The following is a 17,523-nucleotide window of genomic DNA, read 5'->3' as shown; positions in this document are numbered from 1 at the left end:
AGGATTTATTTTTTTTTTTGTGGGTTTTTCTACTCTTTGAGAGCTAAGGATGTGAGAGATAGAGGAGAGGGACATCTCAGATGAATGGTGTACATCCAAAGATACTGGAAGTTAATTGAATTACTGTGGAGTTACACCAGTGAAAATGAGGTTGTCTTCTGTACTTTTAAAATAATTGTGAGAATAGTCTGAAAGTATTCATTTTTCATGTGACACTAAAAAATAATGGCTGGATCTTTACATACCATAAAAGTGGAAATAAAAAGGGCGATGCGATAAGGACTTTAAAAAATCAGAATCAAATAGGATCACAAAGATCCAGAGAGAGAAGGTCTCCAAGGAAAAAAATGGATAAACTCTGTCATATAAACCACATACCTGTAAATGATAAATCTCTATACATCTGCTGACCAATGTAAATACTATGAATTTTGATTTTCACATTTGAGTTTGTGTACCCTAAGTACAACATGAGCCCTTAAGTAAAATCTAGAGGTGCAAATTGTTAGAGACAAAGTGAGACGGCACAGGGCAGGCTGTAGCACTCTGCTCCAGCCCCAAGATTTCCAAGAGAAGTAACCATCATTAATGTTCTCGACTGCCTTCAAGCCATAGTATACCATGTATTAGACATTTTGCATGAGGCAAACTATGGATGCTATGTTGCGGTTCCCAAACATTGCACTATAAAGGAGGAAAATGGTATGAGCAGAGTAATGCTGAGGACCACTGATTCATGTGGACTAGAAACAGGAGTGGCTGAAAAGGGAGGAGGAATAAAGCTGGCCTGTAGGACGTTGCTCTTGATTATACTTGACCTGTTTTAGTTGAAGTAATTCTGCTTGCCTCTAGCGACAAGCCTTGCCTAATGTATTTTACCATTAGATGTTGGCATCCTTTAGTAGTTATTGAATGGCGCATGTAGGCTGGCCTCCCTGCACTTCTCATTTAGGGCATCTTTTTGACTCTAAATAATTGCCTCAGCACTTTTTTCTTAAAGAAGTATATGAATTTTTGAGATTACTTATGTAATTCTGCAGGGCAAAAAGAGATCACGTTTGAGATCCATCAGCTGTAATACAGACCCAGGAAGCTACTCTGAAATACATTTTAGATATTTACGATGTTGTGTCAAAGAGCATCTGATTTTGTTTATTGCTATGGGGCTCTGCTGGTATAAAGCAATCCTGATCCTGCTTAAGTCCATATGGCAAGATGCTTAACACAAATAACTTGATCTCATTAATAGATAAAACGAAAAAGTTTCCTTAAGAACTGATATTAAAGAATAACAGTAGAAGAGGTCGTTGCTCATTTACAGCTCTCCTTTCTCAGCTTAATTTTGAGCATGAAATGCAGAGTTTTACTGGGCTGTTACTAGCTACTGGCACTGCTGCTCCGTTCTCCTGAAAAACGGTGTTGGAGTTTGGCCTTTGTGAAATGCTTTGAAACAAGTTCTTTTCCAAAAAAGAGCTTATAAATTCCCTCTAGATATCTCCCTCTTATTTTACTGTCTCACGTTACAAACTCATACGCATTAATTTGGAAGCGGCAAAGCTGTGATTGTTCGTCACTCAAGATAACCCTTGCCGGTTCCCCAAAAATTTTAACAGCAAAAACGAGCCCCGAGAACTGGGGCACCAGTGATGCCAGCCTGGCCCTGCTGATGATCCTCAAGCCTGAGCTGGTAGGACCTGCTAAAAGGGTGAGATAGGGCCCCTGGGGGATTGCCAGCAAGTCACCAATTAATACTAATTGCATGGGAAATTATTGTAACGCTGTGATGGTTCATCAGGGACCTGAAATGAGTTCATAGCTGTGCTGCACCCCAGGGCTGTGTGTCCCTTGGTGTCTGCTTCTGGGAGAAAACACATTGTTGCTTGATGCTCTGTTCAGCTGCAGTGTTTGGAGATCGGAACTATAATTAATGTGGAGGAATCTGAAACAGTGACTATCTATCGTGGCGCCTGGCTTGGGAATATTTGAGTTAAACTGTAAAATTCCAATTGGTTTCAGCAGGGATCATCAACGACTTCTCTGGAGCTGGGCCAGATCACTTCTTGTTTTCTGATAGGAAAGAAAACTAACCTGAAGTTGCGTGAAATGTGTGCAACCTGCACACGATAGTCCTTTCAAAACAAGAAAAATGCAGGCGTCTGATTCTGAAAGGGCTTTCTGCTTTGCCTCTCTGATTTCCAAGGGGAGCTTTGCAGAAAACTGGGATTTGAAATGCTGCCGTCTTCCTCCCTTCCCAGTGACAGCTGTAAACATCTGCTGAGGATGTCATTCATTGTCTCATCCTACAGTGGCTCGTTAAGACTGTGAAGCATCGTGCCTTCTTGAAAATTAAACTGGCAATGCCGCGGGGAGGGGGAGAACAGCCAGCGTGCTCCGGGGCTCTCCGGAGTGTGGCTTCTGAGCGGTGCAAGAGCATCCGCCGCATCCCTGCTCCATCCCGGGGATAACACCTCAGCAGGGAGGGGACCTGTCCCGGGCAGTTTGGGAGGGCGGGCGGAGGCAGGTGGGATGTGGAAGGCACGCTGGCTGTGTCATCGCCTGGCCATTTCACCTCTTGCCGTCCTGCTCTCGAAAAGGCAGACAAGGCTCCAAGTCATAAAATTGCATTTCGTGTTAACTCCTCCCCTGTTTCGGCTGCTTGCTCACGCCGCCACCCACGGATCTGAAACAAAAATGTGCGAAGTGAGGCAGGGAGCACTCTCGCCAGCGCAGATTTCATCTCCCTTCCAGGCGCCGGGGTGCCCGTCCTGCACCAGCACCCTCTTACTCCTCCTGAAGCTTTGGCTAATCACAAATACATTAAGCGTTTTTCTCCTGTACGTTCTCATCAGCCCCGTACTACAAGAAAGGGGTGGGGGGGGAAAGTAAGTCCGGGGCTGTACATGAGCGTGTCTTTGTGCCAGCGTTCGTTCGGCGGGCTGACAGAGGCGGCATTGTTCCCAAGCTGTGGCCGGGTTGGCAGCCGGGGAAGGTGGGGATCGGCGCCGTGCATACGGAATCGGCCAGCGGCCGAGGACGGGGCTCGAGAAACTCCTAGAGCTGCCTGAACGACCAGAGGGAGTTTTCAGAGCACCTCGCTACGGGCTTCTCCTGGTGTCTTCTGCACAATGCAAACAGGGTCTGGCCCCAGCAGTCCTTGTTAATCGAAGGTAAGGGTTTTATCTTTACAGTACCACGGTGGCGATTGATGCTGTTCGGTTATTAATTGAAATATGGGTGATATGACCAGGGGAGAAGTTGAGAAGTCCACCCTACTCCTTAGGAGAATAAAGCTTCATGGTGGCATCGTGCTGCTGCTGAGGGTTATTGAAGTTTGTCTGTTCTCCTTTATGTGGGCTCAGTTCGCATTACCAGTAATGAGAAAATCTGCATCAGTTCCCATCAGAGGAAGAAAAGACCATTTAGTCTCATTCTCCAGCTTTCTTACTTTTTAAGCCAGAAGCTCTTACGAATATGCAATATTAAGTGGATTTTACTAATAGAAATACATTAACATATAGCCATTAGGCAAGGTAAATACTTCTTCCTATTACCAAGACAGTTCCTCCCCCCTGCAGGTAGTCCCTGGGGTAGAAAACATCCTGTACAGTGGTAAAAAATTAACATTTGTTCCACACACCTCAGCAGAAAGAAAAATCGTTGTTGCATGTATTTTTTCGATCTCTTTGTAGTAACTAAGATTACACGGACTGTGCTAAACAGATTTTACGTTATTGTGCAGATATTTCTCCTGTGTTCTTACTGCTTCGATGGAATTTTTAGTAGTTTTTAAATTACTATTATTTTTCTAGTTTTAAAGTGAAGGTACATTTTGTCTGAGCACTTCTCCAGGTCTTATTGCTGTCTGTCCCTTGTAATTGTCAGCTGTGTTTTTGAGAGTGTGTACTGCTATTTGGGGATGATAAAGAACGTGATCTTAAAAGTGCCTGCCTTGATGCTGCGGCTGTTTTTCATTTTGTGTGCCCGGGTTGGCGTGCTTTCGGGGTGAACGGGCTCAGCTGCGGTGGGGACCCCCCAGCACAACTCCAGATCTGGAGCTCTTAATGTCACAAGTGGCGTTTGAAAGATATTTTTTCTAAGGGGGGGGGCGGGTAAAAAAGAGGAGAGTGTAATCTATGTGTTGAAGGACTTCGCTCTTTCCTGCCAGTCCAGCACCGTGCGTTGCGTGTCGTTCTGGATAACACAGCTCGTCCCTCCTGTTTGCCCGATGGCACATAGCAGCCCCGGAGGACACACGCTGCTTTTGTGCTCTTGTTCGGTTTTAATCTTTAGGGAGCAACTGTTCCAAAGAATAAACACATTGCCTTGCAGGAGAAACTCCGGAAAACATCCTGCTAGTGACAGCGGCAGCCGCTGCCCATCAGGCTGGACGTCCCTCTGCCAAAACCGGTGGGGCTTTGCTAGCCGGCCAGCCAAAGGCTGGGAGCTGCAAGCTGTGTATCCGCGAGGTGCTCGGCACAGGGGGCCAGCGAGCGAGGATGGCCGGAGGAAAGAACGTTTATCCATGGGAAACTGCGAGACTGCTAACTGCTCGCTCAAAACGCTGTACCTGGGTTTATCCTGACCCTCGGCCTGGGGGGTTGCGGCATCCCCTTCATGTGAGCCCTGATAATCCACACGCAGCCCCCCAGGATGCTCAGTGGTGGGGCCACACCAGGCACCGGGCAGGTGGGTAATAAGCCTCCTCCCTGCCTCCACGGGGGCTTTCCCTGGGCGCCCCCCTCGCAGAGGGAGAGGGCTCCGCACCACAGGCTGGAGGTCTTGCCGTTTGGACATCAGCATCTTAACGATGCCCTTCTCGTCAGTGAGACAAGTTCCAGACAACACCTGCTACAGTAAAAAAGGACATTTTAAAGTAATAATAGGCATATTTAGACCCTTTTTTTTTTTTTTTAATCTATCAGAGATATGTGTGGTCATTACCTCCAGGAGGGAGGGAAGTGAGACCCTAGGTTAGATTCTGTTCTTCTGAGTGATTTTCTCGCGCTTGTCAGGGACCAGCGTGTGTGGAAATCCTAAATCAGAGCTTGTCTGCACAAGCGACAAAATGGAACCAGAATAATTAAAGGGGTTGCAATTCACACCCGGTTTTCAGTGGCTGTTTTTCTATAGGCACTCTTATAGGGAAATAAAAATATATGTGGATAAATTTCAAAATTGGTCATTTATCATTGTGAATATGCTGGCTTATACTGGTGTAGAGCCTGTTACTTTACTTTTACTGCTGTGTTTTAACTGACAAACACAAAGTTTCATTTGCTGTTAGTTTAAAAAAGTGGAGCAAATGCGTTTCCCACACATAAAATCACCCTGCTTAAAGTTCGTTTGCTAAATGTTGCATGCCTCATTTGTACAGTGACTTTTATAACCCATTTCCTCCAGGGTATATGACAGTAAGCAGGCAGGGCCAATTTAAAATAGATAGCTTATGCTTACACAGTCAACTTTCATCTATTGAATATGTTCCTGTAAACAAAAAGATGCAGCAGAGTTTGTGATGGGTGTAAGCGCAGGCAGGGCCTCTTCGGTAACTTCTTAACGGGCACTCCATCGTTTTTTTCAGCACAGAAGCTTTTGCTTCCTCACTGGGAGAGCCTGTATGAAGACCTGCGTGGACGGTGTTGTAAGGTAAGGATTACCCCCACTGACAGTTTTTTAAGTTCTTCTTCCTAATTTTGCATTGCTGTGGAGTTCCCACATGAGAAGTTGCTTCACTCTGCATCTGATTTCTTCTCAGAAGGACGTGCATATGGTGGTCCTTCATTGTTCAGTAATGACAAATATATGAGCAAAATTAAGTGTTTACTGTGTAGATGATAATATGTCTTAAATGATGTTGAATTTCACTGTTCTGTGAAGTTTTATGTGCATACTCTTTCTCTCCTGTGAGCCTCAGACCACCCCCTTGAGGACGGATCATGCTGTGTGTCCGCTGTACCTCTTGGTACAGCAGGTCCCAGTGCAGCATCACTTGCAGTATGTAATTCAACTTCAAAGTGTTAAATTAAAACAGGGGAGTCCTGAGTGTTTTCTGATTCCCAGAAATTCCATCGCTTTGTGGCCTTCCTCTGCCACCTTTAGTGTTCCCTTTCCTTTTCCACTCCTCCCTTCTCCTGCTGGGTGGCAGCTCCCATCGTCTCCGCACCCCTTCAGGCACGGTGTGCTCCAGGCTTTTATCCGCAGGCAGGCTGATGGCCAGCAAACAGCATCATCCTTACCTCCTCTCCCAGCACCTCCTTCTGTCGTGTTTTACTCTGCCTCACGCGCTGAGCGAACAAATAAATGGTCAATAAATGAAGAATCTATTTGAAATACAATGACTGGAAATCGTGTAGCTCTTCCGATTTGGGGACCTAAAAGACGGGCTTTCATGCAGTGCTCGGCAGATTACACAGCCCCCATGGATATTAGAAAGTCCAGCAGCGTTAGTATAGTATAGCTGTGCTGCTTGTTTCCTTAATCTGCTTGTTTAGAGACACCCGGAATATTCATCTTAATCATCTGTTTCCGCTGCATAGTAGGTACAGGAGGAAATACCACAGAGAGCCCTGTCACTGGGAAAACGCATCATTTGAATGTGCAATGTAAATATTTTAACTAACCAAACGTAAACACTGTTTTGCCTTCAGGATGGGAAAAGACTGTCACAGTCAAAAACGAGCTGACATAAGAGTGACCCTGTATAGATGAGATACAAAATTGCATTCACACATTTTGGTAATCAAAACAGAGCCCTTAATGAATTGCCTGGTGTGAAAGGAATTACAAACACAAATGTGCCTGACACACGACGATCGGAAGTCACTGCTGCATTAACGTTAGAAGGAAGGACTTACAGGATTCATGGGGATCTGAGGTCCATGGGAGGGATGAGGTGAGATGAGAGAGATGAGATGAGGAAAGACATGAGATGGTAAGAGCTAGATAGAGGCTGGAGACCCTGGAGGAGAATCTAAACTGTAAGTATACTCTGAATATCCATGCTTCTCCATGCCTTTGGCTATGACTTGTGTTCACCATGCCAGGATAGTTAATTCAGAAGTTTCCAAGGGCTAGAAGATGGTAGAAGCAACAAAGATAACTAGATACAGCAAGAAGAGCCTTACTTCATTCACAGGCATGCTGTGGGTTATTCAGTTGGTGGATTCAAGGGAAAGCAGAGTTCTTAGGGAGCTCAGAGCGGTTGCTCGTTAGCTCTGCCTACACTGGCTTCATAGGGGCTTCAAGACTCATAGTCAAGTGGTACCTGATAGAAACCAATTGTGGGATTTAACTTTTGATGCTGAATATGGCCCTGAAAAATGGTGCTGTAGCATAGGATACAGAATCTTTCAGATACCACTTGACTTTATCAGACAGTAGATGCTAAGAGGTAGAGACCCTACATGGTTTTTGGATGTTCATCAGATTGCTAAGCAGAATGAACACCTGGAGATTATTCCATTGGCTATATGTTCTAGCCCATGGATTGTTAATATCAGAAGAGGAAGAAAAAACACAGTGGATTTGACTAGATTCCATAGATTGCGAGAAACTAGTTACATCTTATTTCTGTAGGCATAGGTCTATATAAATGGCCAAGCGAGTAAGCTTTCATTACTGGAATAACTGGGGGATTTTTTTTTAAGTTGATTTTTGCTTGTATTACCAACAATGGGTAATATATTAACATCTGCCTCACATTTGCTATTTCTTTGTTCTAACAGCTGGAAATTTACATTTACACATAGGCCTCAGAGCTAAAAATGTCATTCCCTCGGTTAAAAAGCCATACTGATTTTTGTCATTCTCCTTGTTAGGAAAGGAGAACTGGAAACACGGGGAAAAGACAAATGGGAAGGGTAGCCCCCAGATGATAAATGCTTTCAGTTGGAGCACAGATTAATCATGTAGAGTGTAGCCTAAGAGTTTCATTGTCTGCCATTACTATGGCAATTTAGCTGTAGCCAAATGACCGAATCTATTAGGAGTACAAATTATCCAAAGAAAGTAGAAGAAACAAATACTTAAGTCATCAGTGAAGAGAAAATTACAAAGGCATTTTTTTCAGTATAGAGGAAATTAAGGGCCTTTTTTATGTTGATGAGAAGTGTTTTGCATAGATGAGGATAACTTTGATGTTATCCTTGAAGAAAACTTCTGTTGCTAGAAAATCAAACATTTTATGCAATAACTTCTTGTAACTATTCTCTCGAATATAGATAACCTGAATCTTCTTTACCTCCCAGGCAGATGTATGAATTTTCATGGGAAAGCGTGAATACATTCAAAAGTAAGAACTTCATCTTTTCCCTTTAGGAGCAGGAAGCTCATACACTTTACCAAAACTGCTGTATTGTGCTTTTTTTTTTTTGAAAAAAAGGGTCTAAAATGGCTTGTTTTGGCACAGGAGAAAAGGTAGGAACAGATTACTTTGTAGTGCTGAATCCATAGTGTCATTTTTCTAAAAGAAAATAGCATTATTTGAAGAAGGGTTTTAGATGGCTGATGAGAGATAGGGAATTTAAGAGGAGGGAAGAGAAGTGCAGTTGAAAAATGTTTGGAATGACAGTGTAAACTTCAGGGAGAAAGGGAATTAGATAAAAGAATCTGTGAGAGTGGGAATAATAATGTGAAGGGGAACAGACTGTGCTGGTGAGGTCTTTTGGCCTAGGTTTTGAAAAGAATTCAGAATATGATCTGCAATCTCTGTCTTTGTTTGGGAGGGGGAATGGGAGTTTTTCCATTTACGGTAAAGTGGAGTAATAATGTCATTGCCCCAGCTGTTTAAATATTTTAAAATCTACTTCAAACTGATTATTTATTGCAGTGTTAAAGTATAGACCGTTGTGGTCAGAAGAGAGAAATTGGAATCGATCCCAAAAAGCGGGGTGAAAGCATAATTTATGCTTCTCCGAGAGGGGATGGGGCCACTGTTCCAGTCCCGCTCATTCTCGCTCAGTTCGGTAAGGGACTGCTTTTTAGGAAGGCTCTTTGGATATAGCTGTAAGTGAACAAAGCTCAAGGTTCAAATCTGCCTCGGGAGCTTGGAAGCCTCTATCAAAGCCAGGGATAAATAGGATGCATATTTTGAGTCCAAAAGTGCCACCTGAGAGTGGCTTTGCAAAGCACGTGAGGACCGTGGCATCCCAAGCATCTCTGGCATACGCTTGAGAGCTGACCTGTGTGAGGCCGTGTTTCTGCAGAAGGCAGACAGGCTGCGCGGGAGCTCCCATGGCTACAGCTGCTTCAGAAGCTGCTTTTTCATCGTGGTACGGAGTAATCTGTGATCTTTGCCTACTTAGTCATTTCTCTGTAACACAGTCTTCGAATTCGTATCTATGTATCACCTATTCCAAATGAACAGCAATGACTTTCAGCGTTAGATAAATCTGTCTGCGAGATGAATTTATACTCGCGCTGTTGTAGGCTGTCAGTAGCCTCAGACAATCCGCTGTCATCAGACTAACTCGGTTTCTTGGTTCTGCTCTTACGGCACAGGCAATTCCATTTCAGTGTATGTCAATTAAGGAGAGTGTGCTCTAATAATATTTTACATTTACACAGCACCTCTCATCCCAGAGTACTTTATTAATCATGTATATTCAACAACACTGACCTTTCACAGTCCCTTGAGAGCAGGAGAGCAACTGTTTTACAAAAGCAATGCAAACCGTAGGAATTTTTGCTCTATAATACTGGGGGGAACCCATTAATTACAGAATGAATTTTATGTTCCCTAAGCTACAGCTTCAGTCTGTAAAGACCTTTATTGAAAATGTCCTCAAGATAAGATGCATGATGCTACATTTTGTGTACGCCATGAACAAAGAGCTAATCCATCTTTCCAAGACTGGGCCCCTGGAAACATTTCACTCGGCTCTAAATGAACATAAAAGCATCACCACCTCTATACCTTGTCTGTCATTTTATCTGTAAATTGTCACCTTTTCAGGTGATCTGCCCAAAATTCCCCCTCAGCTGCTGAGGATCTTCCCATCTCAGCGTGAGAGATACAGCAAGATAGATAGATAGATAGGTAGGTAGGTAGGTAGGTAGGTAGGTAGGTAGGTAGGTAGATAGATAGATAGATAGATAGATAGATAGATAGATAGATAGATAGATAGCAAAAATTAAATAGAAAAAAATATTTAATTGCTTTCAAGGGATTCAAATGTAATTGATCTTCTGAGGTACCAAGCTGAAGAAACTCAGTGTGGCTACGCATTGAGCCAGCGTATGCAGAGGAGAGATGAGCAAGGCCAAAGGAACAAGGAGGAGGAGAAGGACAGCGATGAATTAATCTTCCTGGCATTCGGTGCCCCTTCCTGTAAGCATTAAGAAGACGATCCGAAGCCTACTGAGATCATTCAGTGTGTGTCCCTGCAGCACTGGAGCCGTGGGGAGTGGCAGTGGTTGGTGAGGGAGCGTGCGAGGCCCTTGGTCTGCCGGGACATCCTTCTTGTGATGTGCAGAGGCTCGGTTTATGTGCAGCACTACCTCGGTGGGGACAGATTCCTTCTATTTACTTTAGGAAAAAACTCCAGGAGAATGGCTTTCCGTGTTTTTAAAGAAGAAAATAGATACACAGCCTGTTCTAGTACAGTATTTGCCAAACCAGCCATTCTGGAGGTTAATTTGGGCCTTATTTAATCTGTTGTTTTAAACAGAAGGACAGCAACATTTCTGTTTTAGTTGTACAATTCAGCAAATGGATTACAAAACCACAGTTAACTGTGAATGCCATGGATGGTAACTCAGTTAATAGTATATTAAAAGAATCTTTAGGTTTTCAGTGTGTTGTTTTGCCATTTATCTCTCTTCGTAGCTTGTCTGGATTTAATGTAGTTGATTCCATTTAGAAGCATTACTGAGACAAACCCCATTAAAGCAGGCATTATAGTCCTTGTTTTGATTAGCACTCAAGGCCACTGGATAATGATGCCTAAAAAAAAAATCTCATGTTTCTCTCATGGTCATTAGCACTCTGATCACCACCAACCTTCCTACCACAGTGTAAGTCTTTTGTTTTTTTTTTTTCTCTTTAAATCCCAGAGCCAATTTTGAATGCCTTTAATATGGTTTGTGACGTTTGAACTGTAACATTTATCTCAAAAATAACAAATCTTGCTCTTTCGGTTCTCATACTTGCAAGATATCGGATCTTTGTATGTAAGCCTTGTGGTCAACAGCTATCATTAGTAGCTAATATTTTGCAAAGCTATTTTATTGGGGCAATTTTCTTTCACTGTATTTTGTGGTGAGGCTTTCTAGAAACTCAGGTACGTACACATTCTTCTCAAACAACACCCTGACCAGAGAAAGACATTTGCACTGCTCCTACCAAAATAGCGACTGATATAGGACCATTTCAGTCCCGCACTGATAAGGGCAATTAAAATAATTTCCTCACATAATGTTTAAACCAGTGACATGTAATTCTAGGAGAAAGCCTCTCAGCACCTCTTTCCAGCACTCATCTGCGCTCAGAGGATGAGCAGCTGCTATTACATGCTAATGTGTTTTGAGGGTGAATGGCCACTTCAGGACATCTGATTAACTCAGTGCGAATGGGTGCCTTTTCCATCCCAGTGTACAGAGTTGACCTCACGTGCTGTTCCTTGTACAGGTTTTAGTTTTGTTAAGCAAAAAGAAAAATGAGAAAAATTATGAGTTCGACAAGTTGGGCTTGGCACCTTGAAGGACTGGGAATGTCCAGCTGTAATTACACGTTCCGACCATAGGGACCAAACCCTATGGACAATTAACATTTGTAATAACACAGCCAACTCATTTCACCAGTATTGCTGTATTTTACCTACTGTAGATGAACACTGGTGTACCTGAAAAGAGGCACTCACCCTAGTTTTCATCCTTTATTCTTACAGACGAAAGTTGCCCTGTGTTTTCACTAAGTTGCCAGCTCCAGGTGCCAGCCCAGCAGTCTCCTGAGGTCCTTTGAGCTGCTTATCAAAGCCTCAGAGCAGGCTGAACACTTGTTTTCATGAACATATTTCCATATAGAGACAAAAATTGTCACTGTTTTTTTCTCTCTTCCTCCTGAAGAGGAAAAAAAAGTGTGTGTGCACAAAAAATGTAGCATACGGAGCCTTATCATAGACTTGCTTTGGCTTATGACTCTCCCGTATTACTACCGACAGCGTGTTTCTGGCTGTGGCAGTGATCCCCCAAGCCCCCTGCGTCTGGGGGCCAAATGGCCAGGAATGCCAAATGTAGAAAATGTTAATAATCTTTGTTGGACTGTTTCTCCATTCTTTCCACCAATATAAATAATATAAATAAAACTTTCTGAGCACAGAAGCCCTTTTTGTCCTTTTATCATATTGCAGGCCAGGCCACCTAATCTGTACGGCTTTGGTTTGGGTGGTTTTTGACGAATTTTGCTCACTAGAGCATCCAGTTCTGCTCTGCTCCTACTATTTGTTTTGTCTAGCCTTGCTCAGAGTAGATAACTAATGCAGTAGTTAAAATACCGTCATCTTAATACTCTCTACCAGGGATGGAAACCTGCTTATCTCAGCAGCAGTTACACATGAACCAGGCTGAAGAACGAACTTCAGAGTGGAGTAACACTGGATTGCGTATTCAGCCAGTCACCACACTAACTTGATTTGGCCTGTTATTATTTTTACCTCGATAGTTGCTGCAGTTAAATTAAAAGCCATTTCCCAATTTCTAAACAACAGAAGTGAACCAGATCTCTGGAAGACCCTATCTTCATAAAACCCATTTAAAAATATGTAAATCCTCACTTGTGAATTCCTGATAAATGGAGAATAAATTCCCGCAGTTCCTTATTTATTTAATTTATATGCCATTATAACTGTGAATGGGGCTTTACAAAACCACAGGGACACAATCTTTGCCCTAAAGAGATTGTAGCTGAAATTAGACACAACATATAACCATGGCTTCAATAGACAAAGCAGGATTACACCAAATAAAAATGATTCATATTCTGTATGTATATTGTATACATTGTAAGCTTGTGATAATACAACCATTTGGAAGAGACCTGTTTGTCACCTCTGACTGTCGTGATTAATAACAAAGCTCTGGAATAAAGCCATCATTAGCGTTTGCTGGTTTAAACCAGAAAACCTGAGACACTAATGACTAATCATTGCTTTCCTAAGGGCAATTTAATTGAAGAGCTGGATTTAATGGAGGCAGTATTCAGTGGCATATTTGACTTTCTAGATGCTGTAGCCTCCAAGGATCTTCACTCTGTTTTTAGGCCCTTCTTCTAGACTAATGACTTTGCTTGCCTTCTGTGTTTTATTCCGTGATGAAGGGAGAGCCTCTTGGAGGCTCTAACAGGGATTTCCACGCTTTCTTCACCCTTCATTGTGGGTACACAGTGGGTAGTAAGATTTCTCTGAATTTTTAGTAAAGGAGTGTCTCACTCCATACATGTAGAGCTCTTTTTCTACTATTTAGTTACAAGTACCTATGTAATATTTTTTTTCTGGGAATAAGCCATAATTGTGCAGTACATTTTTTAAATGTTCCTCAGCAGAAGAGGCTACCAGCCTCCTGTAAATACTGCATGTACTTGTATCAGATCCTCAGGCTTTATTCTGACATTTGAATATCTAGACCTTTTGTTTAACGGGAATTCAGATAACAAACTGAGGTTTGGCCGCTGTTTCCAGAGCTCTGCTAAAATAGAGCTCATCTCATGCGCTCTCTGGAAGAGAGGAGCAGGTAACATTCCAGCAGTCGGAGCAACACGGGCTGGACGAGGGGCTTGGGGCTGGAAACCTCCCCAGTTCCTCAGCCCCTTCGGCGGGCAAGGGTTGGGACGTTTCTCCCCAGCAATTTTCTCTGCTGCACAAGGGGCTTAGCGTAGCTGCTCACCTACCCCACAGGATTCTGGTGTGGCTAATTAGTCAATATTTGCACAGCTCTGTGAAAACGCTTTAGAAGTGCCAATTATGAATTGTAATTATCTCGTGAAGATGATTGGGAGTCCGCGTTTGCATGTTGATTCAGGCCACAGGAGTAAGCCTTTCAAATACTGGCTCTTATTTAAATGCCTTACCTATTCCTTATCTCTTGGTGTATGGGGTTTTTTTAAGGATGATGAGAAACATTAGTTTACCCTCAGGAAAGACCAGGTCTGACTGTTTTTAATAATGAGTTATGTACTTAGTCACAGTAGGTAAATTTACAAACTAAGCAGGACACACTCGGAGATCGATTCTGTCTGTTTGGCAGATGGTTTTACACAATAGGCATCAGGACGAGCCTGCTGAGACTTTAAAACAAATACTTCTAAGTAACATTGCCATAAGCCTGTTAATACAGTGGCAATTGCTGTTTTAAACTCTGCAGAGCTCCTACTTTATTTATATCCCATCTATTTACTGAAGTATAATAGATTTACTCCGGGAAGAGACTAAATCTCAGCAGATTTACACTGAAGGCTGACATTTAAGTTTCAGCGTACTTTCACAAAACAGTAACTAACGCTTAGCACCAACTGCAGGACACTTAGCTATTTTATTCATAGCAGCACACCAGTATTAAAGACAAAGCAAGGATAGCCTACAAAAGAAGTTTATGACTTGACTTAAAGTTTTTGGTATTCCTGGAAACGTTCTGTAGCAGCAAGAATGCTGTTGTAGTTTTCTCTGCGTTTTGTGATAACTTTATAAATGTTGCTGGTCTCTTTAACTGGATCAGAAAAGGTTTTATTATTTATTCTACTTTTATGTAAATTAGTTGGGCAAATAGTTGCCTGTAATGCAGGTTTAATATTTTAGCGTGTAGACGTGTATGTTAACATTGTATTAAATAAAGAGAACCCTAGAGTTGCACATAATTCCACAGAGGGGACACAGTTCTGCCTGCAGTTATTATACGAGAGCGACTGGGAATAGAACTGGGCCAGAAGTTCCCTGCATACCTGTCTCTTTGCAGTAACGTAAAATTTTAATGGGGAAAAATTACAGGGAAATGAACGCTTTGTTTAAATGTGTTCATGAAGGGAGAAGAACTTTTCTGGTTTTTTTTTCCCAAATATGGGTCTTTTGACGTTTTTTTGCTAATCTTATGCTTACACATACATTCTGTAGCTGCATCGGGATGTTTAATGCAATGTTGATATGAGCCCACACATTGACGCTCCAGCAGAGGGGTCTTAAATATTCATATGATGACTAGATTCGTGTGGTTTTATTTGCTTCTTTTCTTCTCTACCCGGAGTCCTAAGCACCATCAGATAATTAAATGTTATAGGGTCTGTGGTGGTGAGTGTTTCTGAAAATCTGGACATGCATTTTTTTGCCCTGCCAGCTGGAAGGAGCGTGGTGCTCTGGCGTTGTTCTGCTTGGAGAAAAGCATTCTTCTGATATTAGACTAAAATGTTTCAACCCTACATAAATCCTTCCAGCTTTCTGAGAAGGATTTAGTGCTAAGAGCATTCAGCCTTTTGTAGGAGATGATTGCAGAGGAAGATGCTTGTATCTTTGTAACAATTAAGCTAAGCATGACATTACTGGTATGAGATTTAAGTGTAAATGAAAACTCGTAGATTTAGGCAAGTACCTGTAAGGCACCTTCAGGCCCTGTTGCAGTCAGTGGTGATCCCGGCCCCTTTCAGTTGCCCACCCAGAAGCAGCTGGTGCCATTTGAGATGCCCTGGGACATTGTTCATGTCTCTAATCGCTATTTGAGAAGCACGAGAGTTTTCTGTAGGTCCTGTGCCACATCTGCCAACCACATCCAGATGCAGATTTCATCTGCCTAAAGAGAGGGCATTGAATGCTGTTTTAAATGCCATGGGCTATGCCCCTTGGCCTCCAGCTGCCAGTCCAGAAGGGCACAAATCTCCCGCAGTTCCTGCATCAAGTTGTCCATCTCCGTGGACATATCTGCATAGACATCCAGACAGCTTGGATGTCCTCAGGCAACTCAAGTGGTCCTAGCTGCTTACCGTTAGGCAACTAAATTGTATCCCCGGGGGCTGGTCAGCTGCATCCCTCACCAGGCTCCATTGCCTGGTAGCCCCTGGGAATGCAGGAGGCTCAGACACATCATTCACACATAGACACAGCTGGGCATCTCACGCGTCTCATGATGGGTGGCTGACTCCCACCCATCACGTCACACGTGTGACACTTTGCTGAGCCTGCAGCGCCACCTGGGACTTTGTTGATAGGACATGAAAAAATTCTGGAAGGGCTGAGAGGAAGAAAGGAGAGGAAACAGTAGTTGCTGCCCACGTTACTGCTCTGCTGTGGTCTGTAACTCAGCCGGTGAGACACACTGTGGATTTGACCCATGGTCTCCCAATCCTCCAGTCTCATCTGCAGAGTCACAGAACAGCAACACGAGGGATCCAGCCAAGTCAGAAAGCTGTGCCAGGAGGAAATCTGTGGCCCTGAGGCTTGATCACTGGGCAGTGGAATAAATTAGGCATCCTGAAATGGGTCAAATGACAGTCCTTCTAAGACAGCAGTAGGTGTTCTATGGCAACTGGCTTGTTTTCTCCATCCGTTTGGGCTGACCTTTGAATTTTCCATCATTGTTTTGCCTTTTCCTTGCCTTCACTTCACCTGTGTTTGCCAGCAGTGCTGTCTTTGCCTATTATAAGCAGTTGTGCGCCAGCTGCTGTGCATTTTCTTTTTTTGGCAGTTTCCGTGCAGATTTTGCTTGCTTTTTTGCCCCAAACCTTTTTGGTGCACGTCAGCATTTTATCTGTGTGCATGCACTAGGGAATGATAGGAGCCATGATCTATCTGGGTCAGTGCATGCCTGTGTGTTGCCATTCCAAAATGAGGGATTTTCTAAGAATAAATTCTCACTCACCAATCTGGTTCTCATTCTTGCCCACGTAATATCTGTTAGCTCCCTTCTGCTATTTTTAGAATTGTGAAACTGGGGTAAAGAGCGTGATGAGTTTTTCTGTTGTTTTTGCTTTCTTCCAGCCGAACTCAAGTCTTGCATTTCTCCTGTTAGTTGAATAACTCGTGGAGATACGTAGCAAAGTAAGTAGTTTAGCAGCTGCCCCAAACTAAGGTCTACGGTCACGTGTTACAAGACAGCTGAAAATTCAAAAAGGGTTCTCTAAAAGGAGATGGCACTGTTGTTTTTCTGAAAGTAGCACATCAATTTGGTATTGTGTCTAAGTAAATGCAGAGCTGGACGACCTCTGCTCTTCAGGCAGTTCGCCAGCTGTGCCTTGTTGTCGAGAAAAATCTTTCGAGAAAGGGAAAAATTAATTTACTGTTTCTGCCATCAAATTAACCTGTAAGTGTTTCAACTTCCAATAACTAATGGTCACCCTCTTGATTTATGAATGGTTTCTTTGAAAACTTTGAAATTTGTTTCTGTCCGCAGAATCTGATTGCTTTACAATAAAACTGTCTCCCTAAGCGATGGAAAAGGATTAAAAAAAGGGTTTGTTCACCATGTAGTGTTATCTTTTAAAACGAGCCACGTTCAGGAGGGTATTACAGCAGGCCTGAGCATGGCAAATTTCTCAAAGAATAAAGATAA

The 17,523-nt window shown here is 43.0% G+C and overlaps 1 protein-coding gene across 9 annotated transcripts in view; it reads left to right on the top strand.

Moving 5' to 3' along the window:
* The window catches only part of PAG1 (phosphoprotein membrane anchor with glycosphingolipid microdomains 1), a 117,111-nt gene that overhangs the window by 64,573 nt on the left and 35,015 nt on the right, over nucleotides 1-17,523 (top strand). For 2 of the 9 annotated variants that reach the window (XM_063327108.1, XM_063327114.1), the window contains exons 1-2: nucleotides 2,598-3,167; nucleotides 5,587-5,646. The gene's annotated coding sequence lies outside the window, so the exon portion shown is untranslated. Of the gene's footprint in view, nucleotides 1-2,597; nucleotides 3,168-5,581; nucleotides 5,647-16,952; nucleotides 17,013-17,523 lie in introns of those variants that run through there. The other 7 variants (XM_063327105.1, XM_063327109.1, XM_063327106.1 and 4 more) reach the window with 6 other exon arrangements.

This window comes from Chroicocephalus ridibundus, chromosome 2, assembly GCF_963924245.1.
Source record: "Chroicocephalus ridibundus chromosome 2, bChrRid1.1, whole genome shotgun sequence".
NCBI lineage: Eukaryota > Metazoa > Chordata > Aves > Charadriiformes > Laridae > Chroicocephalus > Chroicocephalus ridibundus.
Note: the sequence above shows the minus strand (reverse complement) of the source record. Positions and strands in the feature narration are given on the sequence as shown.